Here is a 12,019-nt window from a genome sequence, read left to right as displayed (position 1 = left end):
TTGCAATAGTAAAATACAATTTTATTTATGCATAAATAGCAGTAAATAATTTTAGCAACCATAATTATGCCGTGCTACTGCGCTGCAGCCCATTAATTAACCGCTCAACAGTGCGTATGAGTGATTAAAATGCTATGATAGAACACTAAGTTATTGTTTATAGTGAAAACTGAATTTGCAAAGCGAAATGTATGTGAACTACCAGTAGAGTATGAGCAAAATTTGCGCAAAAGCCACTAAACCGCTAATGCAACTACTGCATAAATTGTTGTTGGCCTGCGCCTATCAATTAGCCAACGTGGCGTATGAGTGACGGCGAACGGCAAAATCAAATGGAAAATCATGCGTCAATATTTGATATAAAATAAATAGATTTTAAATAAATTGTGACCACGAAAATGCTACATAAATGTGTATAGCAATTTGACATGTGTTGTTGTACCTGCAAATGGCAGAGCTAATGTGTGCATTCGGCGTATGAGTTATGTATTATATACAAGTATTAAATATGCGCAACGAAATATGGCTGCGGTCGACTTATTTAATGGTCATATAGTATAAATATGAACTCTTGTTTAACAAATATGTGGTTCGGCTTAATGCCTGGCTTTTTAGTGTTCTTTTTAAACAAATTTGGAAATTAAAAATTGTAAAAAGCAAAAATAAAATAAACATTTTGAAAATTTTAAAAATTAATAAGTAAATAAATACTATTGTACAATATTATATTTTAAAAAATTACCAAAATATAAAACCTTTAAAAAATTTTATTATCAAAAATTTAAAAAAAAATTAATTTAAAGATTTTAAAAAGTTAAAAAAATTCCAAATTTAAAATTAAAATTTTTTTAATATTAAGAAAATTTAAATGTGAAAAATTAAAAACAATTCAAAATATGTTTTCTTGAAAGTTAAACCTTAAAAATAAAAATAAAAAAAGTATAAAAATTTCAAATTTAAAGTTAAAATGCGTGAATTGTGCAGATATAATATTAATATTTTTTCGATTTTATTTAACCCCTAATCAACTGCATGTTTCTAGGCTCATTAACACATGCACCACTAACCTGCTGAACCATTTCTCGCGTGTATGCATGCAATGCGCCAATTCCGAAATTCTATGCAATGACATTGAAAGCAACGAAACACAGCAGCTGAGAGAGGGACAGGAGAGGGCAGCAGTAAATGTATATTCACATAGCTAAACTTAGCGGTAGGCTCGGCTACAGAAAAATTCTGACTGAAATAAAATACAAATATACGCCTGCGGCCATCTGCGCATTGCAGTGTTATGCCACAATTACACACATACATGCATCTGCATAGTCAATCAGTCAGGCATGTGGTAATTTGGGAAAATTTAACCGCTCGTATATTCGTAATGACAGCAGCCATTCATCATTGCCACTCCAATGGGTCAATAGAGCGGTGATGGACACCGTTACTTGCTGGCTCGCGCATAACAGTGGTATAGGGTGCACAAAGCCTTAATGAACACATAAACTTCTGGTTAACCGCGTGTGCAGGCATCACACAGTCACACACAAATATACACTAATGTACTGTTATATGAGTATTTAGCTGATATTATCGCTTTGCTTGTTGATTGACGTACATATATCTGCATACAAATGTGCATATATATATTATTGTATATATATATATATGTGTGTGTGTGTGTTTGTTGCAGCTCTTTGTTAGTAGTAGACATACTCAGAGAGCATGAATAAATTCCAATGAAAGTGCGTGAAGTATGCCTTAATTGATAGAAATGTCGACCACATAACCAAATATACATATATAAAGAGAGAATCGAAATTAAGCTGACAATCTGATGGAAAAATAAAGTTCAATTAACTGGTGTGTTTAAATAACAAAATAAATAAAGGTTTTTCTGCAATGCTAATTTTGAAGTTTTGCGCAATTACCAAAAGAATTTACAACTTAAGTTATGTTATAAGGCTGATTCTCGCACCAAAGTTAATGCCAGATTCCACTTTGACAGCTATGAACTCTGGTAATTGAACAATTTTTAAATAATTACCATATTTTGCTGAAGTAATATCTCGTCCAATACTTGAATGAGCTAAGCAAATCTACCGTTGTGCCAATATGTCCTTTTCGCTAACGCAAAATTCATTGCTTTCACTCACATTCTCATGCATATTGTAAACATCACATGGCTATTCTTCACTACCCACACTTCCAATATCTCGTATTCATTGCCCGAACTAATCACAGAGAAGCCTTCGCTTGTTACCTATTTACTATTATTATTATTTTGCATGCCTACTGCCTGGCCGCTTGTTGACGTACCCGTGCGTAACAAATGAAATTCCAGCAACAAACTACAACAACACTGTCAACGGCATGTGGCATATTAATTGCGCTAAATAAATGGCAGTTGTAAAATAAACGTCCGACGAGAATTGAATAACATGAAGGCATAACTAATTTGTTCAAATATAGTAGTTTATAAGGGCGCAGGAGAGAGAGGGAGAAAAAGAACAGGAGCGTGAGCGTGGTAGCGTGCTAGAGTGAGATGAGTATGAAATGTTGCCATGAAAAATTAAATATTGGCGATGCGGTTCTTTTGGGCAATGTCGGTCATTTGTCGCACAAATTACGAAAACACGAAATTGCTGATAAATTACACGCTGACAAGTGCTCATTTGGTAATGCCCGAGTGCTGATATTTAATGCATTTTTTATGAATTTTTTATTACTCCTTTGCAATTTGGAGTTTCTACTTTGGTTTTTTGGTTTTTAGCTTTATTTTTTTTATTTTGTTATAACTTATTATTAATTCTTTATTGTCCATAAAATAAGTTTGTGCATTAAAAAAATAAACAAAAATTTGTTCACTGGGGAAAAAATTAAACTCAAACCATGGTTCCATTCTCTATGAAGCATATCTTCAGCATTTTTAAGTGGCAGTTTCGCGGCTTGTATAAAATATGTAATGACTGAATGTGAAGCCTAAATAACATGTAGGACCCAAAATTTGAAATGAGTTGATGATTTGGACAGTTGGAAGTTGAAACTCCGGTCCTTTGTGATACCAAAAGCATGGATCAAATATGTTCGACGACCGGAAGTGTCTTCTACAAACGCTTTGTGGATGATTTTTTTTATCAATTTTGATGTGTAATTAGTTTATTGAGTGCATAAATGACAAGATACAAATAAACTATTTGAATACAAACATACTACCCAAAATAAGCATAATTAAATGCAGGTTTATGTTTGCTCATTATGCACAGAATAAACAATAACACCGCTTGCAGCTGAAATTGACCCTCAAGTATTGCACAATGTATATTATCTAATCTCATATATGTACAACAATAGCAATAAAATGAACATTACAACAAATATTGACACTTGACTGGAGAAGCACACAACGGCACTTCAAAGCAAGTGACTCTCCTCTAAAGCACTAACATGTTGTCGATGTTGTTTACAATCCTTTCTGTTATTGATAAAAGCATGAAAGTATGTATGTTTGTATGTATATGTGTGTATTTCAATAGATCCCTCAAACACTCGAAATTTTATGGCTTGTTGCAACTAGCTGCATGGAATTGTAGCACTGCCCTGTATTAAGGGCGCTATACATCCACTTGCAAGACGGAAAAAATGCGTATTTTTGTGAATTTTTTTTGAAGCGGCATTTTATTTTACGACTTTAAAAAGAAGTGAGCATAAAGAGAATTTAATGTACTTTTAGAATCAGAGATTAATTTTTAAAAATGTTGGATCCCTTTGTTCCTATAGCCGATCTTCAGAATGACCTCGGGAAAAATATGTCTGGCGGTGAGGAAAATGAAACCAAAAACCAATGAAATTTAGTATTATAATAGATGAACACAGGATCGAAGGAAGAGTGAAAATTTTGATTTTTGAGAATGGCGGCTTTCCAAACAAAAAAAATTCATTTTTCGTGCTATAATTTATAATTCAAGGTGGATAAAAAATTTAAAGTAATGTCAAAAATTTTATTTCTTCGCTCATTACCTAAAAATATATATTTAGGAACGTCGTGTGAAAATTTCAAGCCGATCAGTTCGGCCGTTTCAGAGAAATTTTCCTCACCGATTCTGAAAACAGCGTTTCGAAAAAAACGCGTTTAAAGTTTTGGGAATCCATTACACTGAGTTAAAAAATTCTAACAAATACGTTCATATCTCCAAAACTATTTGTCGGATCAACATGAAATTTTCGGAGAATATTTTCCAATACATGTACATTCGAAAAATAAAAAATAATTTTTTTGAAAATTACAAGTGGATATAACCGCTTAACCTAAGTTTGTCCACTTCGGATAGCGCTAAATGACCTGCCAGAAAATTTAACCATATAATGCATTCTAGAAAATGTCCCTACAACATATCTTAGTAGAAAACAACCCACCGTGTCAATTCTACTTGATATACGAGTATTACATAACAATCACTTGTGGCAATATCACTTGCTCACTTGCTGCACTACTGTTTCACTTACATGTTGCATGCCACAAGTGCCACAAACCGCAAAACGTTCACGAAATCAAAAGTTTTCAAACGAAACAACTCAAAAAGCGCACCAATATATCATATTCACATGTGAATAAGGGTACATAGAGAGGGATAGAGAAAAAGAGAGAGAGAGAGAGAGATAGAAAGGCTAAATACATAGTTGCATGTGGTGTAACGTAAACGAGTTTAAGTTATTGTGATTGTGGCAATATGAGACGTATGCACGGCGATTGCGTTGGCTATAAAATTGCCATAAAAACTTTGTTTTAACAAGCGGCGGAGCGGCAGAGCACACCCGATTGTTGCAACATACCTAACGACATGTGTAACTGAGCGGATGGGTGTTTTGAAGAAGTTAGAGAAAAAGTAGTGTTAGAAATAGCTAGCTATAGAGCAAATATAAAGCGATCTAAACAATCTATGTTGGCCTTACGCTGTTCATACTTCCACAATAAACTTTCCTACCTTCAACACCTCACCCCCGTTAAATCATTCAAATCAGCTTGCTGCTGTTGAAGAAGCTAGAAATATAGAACACTAAAAAAAAAATTGCAATCACTTTTCATTCGCTGCACACGCCTCACTTCATCCGCAAACCATTTTTCTTATGCCAAACAATTTCATTCCTTTTTAGAAATTCACACCGCTGCGTCCACATTTGATTCAGTTTTAGTGCTGGCGGGTCATCGCACACGAATGGCTCTTTGAAAAGTTTTCCATTTATCAAAGTTAGTGCCGCAACAGCGCTCTATGCGTATATAGGTATGTATAAATGCAGTGAAGAAACTAGTTTTATATGTGAATGAATGCATAGGAGTACTGGAAACATGTTGCTCATACGACGTGGCGCACATGTTTGTCATTAAAGCACACGCTTGGGTCATTGATGTTGGAAAATTGAATTAGAATAGCGCAAATTTATTACAAATTTTATAAAAGTGATGTACTCTACTTTATATAAATTAAAAATGGCAGCAGTGAAATGGCATATTCTAGTACTTAGCAAGCAAAATTGTTTGTTTTTTTATAGACGCCATTGCATTAAAAAGAAGAAGAAAAGGACGTGTGAATATTTTCAGATTGAGATGTCAAAAACTGATGGACTAACTCGCAGACAGCCAGACAGACGGATATTTATGTACTTACTTTAAACGGTCTCCGTTGTTTCTTTCGGAATTCTACAAAATCTTTTCAGACCTGATACTATTCCTAGTTTCATCAATGAACAAAATATTTACGTAAGCGTAAGTTTCAGTAATAGAATTAACATATATATTCTCCCCGCAGCAACTGCATTGAATCAATACATTTGAATAATTCCATATATAAGGTCGACCATCATGAACGAAAAATTGAAAAACCAATTATGAGAATGTAGAGAGACCTAAGCGCTATAGCCGGTGAAATATAAGCTTATCTCTAGCTAAATCGTAATTATTTCAGTTGTTTCTATCAGAATATGAACTGCAGCCGAACTTCAACAGGGTTCATTAAGAAATAGGAAGAAAGTGGTTTTAGTAAAGGAAGAATATGTAAAGTATCGAGAGTTGTATGCAAAAGCAACGTGGTAGGTGTTTTTACTTCTTCGACAATATAGGGCTACGCTAACTTATCTAATCGGTTAGTCGTTTCGGTTAGTGTTCTATCGGTAGTAGAAATTTTGGAAATTTTTATTCGACATTCATAAGCGATATGAACATTACTACTTTAACCTTAAAAATTCAACTCCGAAACATCGAAAGAGGAGACTAATAACTGTTATTTTACAACAAAATAATATTCGAAACGAAGAGCATTCACAATCAAACACGTTCGTTGCCACGAAGACTGTATCAATTACAGCATATAAGATAAAAAAGGTCTTAGGGGAGAAGAGAAAGAAATAGGAAAGAAAGTAGCCAACAAATATGCTACAACAAACCAAAAACAACAGCGCAGTACACTAAACTGCCAAATAAGCAACAGCTTTAACCAATAAAAAAGTGAAGCGAACTGGAAACCGTTATATATACACAACAACAACAATAGCAACATGCCACAAAGAGAAAAGTGCAACAGCACAACAACAATAACACACAACATATCAACAAGAGAAAACTCCAACAATGTTAAGAACATAGAATAAGCAGAAACCCCAACAAAAACAAAAACAATTGTTGCAACATCAAAAATGGTTTCAATTCCGCAATATTATCGCAACACACAACACCACAGCAAGCGCACCACAATAAGAAAGACAACGTCCGCGACTCCATCAAAGTTCGAGCGGCTGCCTCAGTGGCCACCGCTTACCTCTCACATCGCTAACTAGCGCTAACTAATATCAACTGCTATACTCTTGCCGTCTAACTGAATTTCTTATCGTGCGACGCTTTCAACAGTTCAAATAACGCGCAATGGCGACAATGCCACGAAGACAAGTACACTCGTAGATACAGTTATATGTACATATAAACGCCTCGGCACCGTTAAATGCAGTTATGTATATATAACGCAAATGCAGTTATAACTGTATATGTATATATACACATTCAAAAGCTGAATGCATTAGGCCAACAACTTTGCGGTCATGTTGCACGATTGAAAAGTTTCTTAACGCGCGGCGCGCATAGCCGTTCAACATTCCGCTTGCTTTAGCATGCAGGACAACGCGCCGAACATTAACTCTGCGCACGGCCCAGCCCTGCTCTCTTTGACTATCTTTGGTGCGGGCTTGTTGCAAGCGTCTTCGTATCATTTGCAGAGTCCGACATCAGCGTGCGGCAAACAACAAGTGTGGTTGTATGTAGTTGGGACCTGCTGCGGGCCATAATAGTGTCGACAGTGCGCACGTCCACACGTGCTGTCGCTTTGCCATTGTTTAATGGTCACATTAAAATGCCTGGACGCTTCGGTAAGCAGTTGGCGCGCTGGGTGTGGCGCAGTTGCAACAAGACTGTCGCGTATTTGAAGATTCGCCTGCGGCGTGCACCACTAACAGCCATGTCGCCAACTTTTTCTTGAGTTAAGTGACTTTTTCGCTGTTCGTTGACTTCTTACGCTGTCTTGCTTTACCTCACCTTCTCTCTCTTTCAAGCGCTCGCCCATTTGCTTTGTTTGCTTGCTTCCCTATGTGGCGCCCCTGCTAACTCCCCCATTGCATTAGCCGCTAAAATTCGCAAAAACTTTCTTTCAAACAAAATGATAAAATGCGCAAATGATAAAAATGCAAGAAAAAAGTTAACTTCGATTGCACCGAAGTTAAAATACCCTTCACAAATACAAAAGATTAATTACAAAAAAATTATTCTAACCGATCGGATTAGTATGTGTACGATAAAGTGGTTCGATCTGAATAATTTTATCGGAAATAACATCAATGTATTAGGCAATAACCCATACCAAATTCCTTGAAGATATGTTGTCAAATGAAAAACTCTTCATACAATCCCTCTATTCCGATCGTTCAATGTGTTTGGCAGCTATATCTATAGTAGGCCGACAGCGATGGTTTCGTCAAATGTACAGCTTCATGGGGAAAAAGGGACTTGTGCAAATCTTAGGACGATATCTCAAAAATCAGGGACTAGTTCTCGTAAATATATACAGACTGGCAGAGAGACAGAGAAGGCTAAAAAGCCTAAATTCGCCATGCTGATCATTTATGTATATACTTTATAAGGTCTTCGAATTTTCTTTCGCAGAAAACCGAATATACCCTGTTGAAGGTATAAAAGTAGGAGGATAGTGGAAAGTAAAAAGAATATGGAAATATATAAGAAAATTAAAATGCAAAAAACGTTCAAGGAAAATGAAGAAAAAAGTATAAAATGCACATGAATAGAAAATTTCGCATACTTCAGCGCAGCACATGCGACATTTTAACGGAAAACTTGTCAGACATTCGGGCTAAAACCGCATGCCATGCGCTGCTATGTCATGCCAACCTGTGCTATGCCATGCCATGCCATTAACTTGACCATTGAACATATTTTTTGTTTTGTTTTTGCGTCTTCGCGGTGGCCAAAGAACTAGCGCACCGGTCACCCATACGCCAGCAACATGCGCAAAGTTGACCATTTGGCGACATATGGCGTCTCGCCACAGTTATTCGATTACCTTAGCTAGCACCAAGCACACACCAGTGATTCACTCTCTCACGCACACACATACATATATATTTACAAACATATATAACATATTTGATTGTGCATATATCATTTGATGGCGATAACAATCTGCCATTATTGCGCTTCAACTATGTGTACCACGTGGCTTTGCGTGAACTGCATTACGTAGCGCTTGACGGCACATACGGTAAGTACGTAAGTGACGTGCGACACAGTGGTTGTGTCTACAAAGTTATTGCGTTAATTATAGCAATCAGGTAATAATTTCATATCAATTACTAGCAGTCAGTCAGGTCAGCCGCGTTTGAGCTATTAAAGCTTTGGATGATGGGGTTTGAGGCACACAAGGTGCTCAGCAAAGTTTTTCAAAATATATAGATTTAATAATTATAAACTTTAGAATAACTTAGAATAATTTAATAGTTCCTTTCCCTTAATAATTAAATCAACACATAGCGCCCTCTAGACTGCAGTGTTGCCACTATTTTTTTATAAAACGATAGCAACGCCATCTTGTGGTTTTATTACATCTAACAAAATTTGAAGTAATATTATTTAATTTAATAAGGCTTTTTTCCATAAATATGATGAAAATACAATAATTTTAGAGGTAGAGTTAAGCGGGAAATTACACCTTTCGATACTTCCCAAAAGCGATTCTTATCGAATATTTGAAAAAATTTTCATTAATCATTAATCTCACACAAAGGATTATAAAAGACTAATGTACCTGTTCAAAACTGTCTAAACACACTTCACGAGATCTGTCGACATGTTAGATACGCCATCATGGGCTATTAACTTATGTATAACTACTTTAGGGCTCACCTAGTGAAGAATATGACGGATTCCGAACCAAAATCGAGCCGTATGTTATACCAAAGTTGTTCTAACGCAATATTTTATGTGTCGTTTTTTCTGTTTAAAAAACTAATTGCAAATAACTTTTTAACGACATCCCTCGCTGTTTGAAAATTTTCACTTTACAACATTTATACAAGTATGTGCGATAAAGAAACACTGCAAACTGAGGAATTTTGAGGAAATTTCAACTAAAAATATTTTAGAACAGCGTTGCCATATATTTACAAACTTTAATTAAATTAAATTGCTTTGATTAAGAAATAATTTTAATATGGTTATTCAAATCACAAGATTTCAATAGACTTAATTGCGTTTTTAAGGTTGCCACTTATTTTAAAAATCTATTAAATTAAATCAATGGAAGCAAATTAAATATTATAATAAGGGCACCAAACAAAGGCTTAAGAACGATTTATGTTCAACATATTTTTGTGCAATGTTGCCAACTGTTTGAAAGATTTATTTCAAATAATTTTTTTTTAATGATATCGTTCACAGAACCCCGTTCTACTTTTTTGTGTATAACTTTATTTTGAATTTTATATTGTTTTTTTTTTAATCCGCTGTCACCTCGTGTGGATCTTGTGACGTAAACACCTCGTTCCACTGTCCAACGCTATCACAAACGAAACACATAAAATAAAATGGATGAAGAAATACGATACAGCAACAATAAAAACCCACATTCGCTGCAAATACTCGAACTCGTGCGCGACCACTGGCCAACAGTTCGCAGTTGGCCCAATTGCTTATGCCGTTATACGGGTAAATAAACGTGCATGCAACGGCATATGGCGAACCGAAACGATACGATTTCTTGCACGCTCGGACAGTCCAGACCAGTGAGCGTGACACACCGCAAATAAAAAGGAGAATTAAAACAGAACCACCTAATAGGGGTCGTACCCACGACTAAAGACTCTCAGCTAAGGAAATTCCATTTACTGTGCCAAAGCGCCGCAACCAGCGCCACAATAAGCATCGACACTATAGAACGCTTGCAATAACAATAACATAAAAAGGAAGAAAAGGAAAAAAAAGCGCTAGAAATTATTACGAAGAGGTGGCTGACTGCGAGGTGGCACCAAATTGTATCGGCATGACGTTTGTGGTGACCTGCAAGTTACTTAGTCACATGCAACATTCGTATAGGCAACACTCAATGGGGCAACACTTAAACAATGAATTAAAAGTGCTACGCCAGCAAGTGGTACAGTAAAAACAATGGCGCAAGAAAGTGGCAAGTGGGCGAAGGCAGTTGTTTGGTTGCAAGTGAAGTATTTTGTGGTCAATAGAGGCATGGAGTCTCTACCGCTTTTTCGGCACCGATTTTAGCACCGAAAATGGCGTGCAACACTCACGCTTACGAGCGCTCGTATACCGTTGCCTTTACCACACATATATGTTTTTGTTTATGTTTCGCCTTTCACTTACCGCGGCGTTGCAGTGTCGCAGGAAGTAAAGCTGGAAAGTGAAAGGGAAGTCAAAAGTATCATATGGCGCACAGTGGGCTCTTTAAGAGCAAATTTTCAGCAAAAAATATATATATTGTTGTGTTAAAAATAAATTATATATAGAATCCTTTTCATGTCATAAAACTATCGAAAAAAAAAAATATTGTATAAGAGATCACAATAAAATATTACAATACAGAACCATTTTAAGTAACAAAGGTCCATTAGTTTTGAGTTTTCTAAGCAGCCCGAAGTTATTTCTTTCATATTGATGCCAATAAGCTTAGTAATTTAAGAATTTACTTCCTAAAAATCATTTTAAAATATTTAATTTACTATATGAGAGATAAAATATACCCAAAAGTCATATCTGAAATATATCTGATTATAAGAGATTTTTGCCAGATACTTTTTTCGGAGGACCTCCTGGTTATCAGCTGCAAGATCAAGAAAATCCCAATTTTTTCAAAATGTACCGCCGATTATTAATATACATTAAGTTCTGTAAAAGAGATTTTTATTTTATTTATTTATTAAATAAAATGGTTCTAACAAAAACACACGCACAAATCTCGTATTTTCTGACCCAAAAGCAGACAGGTATGGCTAGAATATCCAATTAAATAATAAGCGGTAATCCTTGAGTTGAAAATTATCTTACTCTAGTATACAATATCATTTTCTATGTATATGCTGCCTACCAGGCCCTGCAGTTTCCAAGCACATCGTTGCCTATATGGATTTTTTTCGGGCATGGAATAAGAACAAATACCTTGCTTAAATGTTTTCAGGCTTATAAATTGGCAAATTACACCTATATCATCAAAAAGCTCAGAAAAAATCCACAAGTCTGCTGAAAAACTTTCCGATACGGTTCTCGAGCCATTTACTGATTGTCTAATCAAAGCTTTTAACAGAGTCATCGCAGGGGAGACGAAAAAATCAGCTTCACTACTTATAGCGAACTTCAAAAAATATTTAGAGAATATTAAATTCTGGAAATGGAAAGTGAGAAATTGTTTCAACTTCCGCTGATTGATATTACCTTGTCTAAAGAGAAGGGTTTATAAAAAAG

The sequence above is a fragment of the Bactrocera oleae genome, chromosome 6 (assembly GCF_042242935.1).
Source record: "Bactrocera oleae isolate idBacOlea1 chromosome 6, idBacOlea1, whole genome shotgun sequence".
Lineage (NCBI taxonomy): Eukaryota > Metazoa > Arthropoda > Insecta > Diptera > Tephritidae > Bactrocera > Bactrocera oleae.
This window is presented reverse-complemented; position numbering follows the sequence as displayed.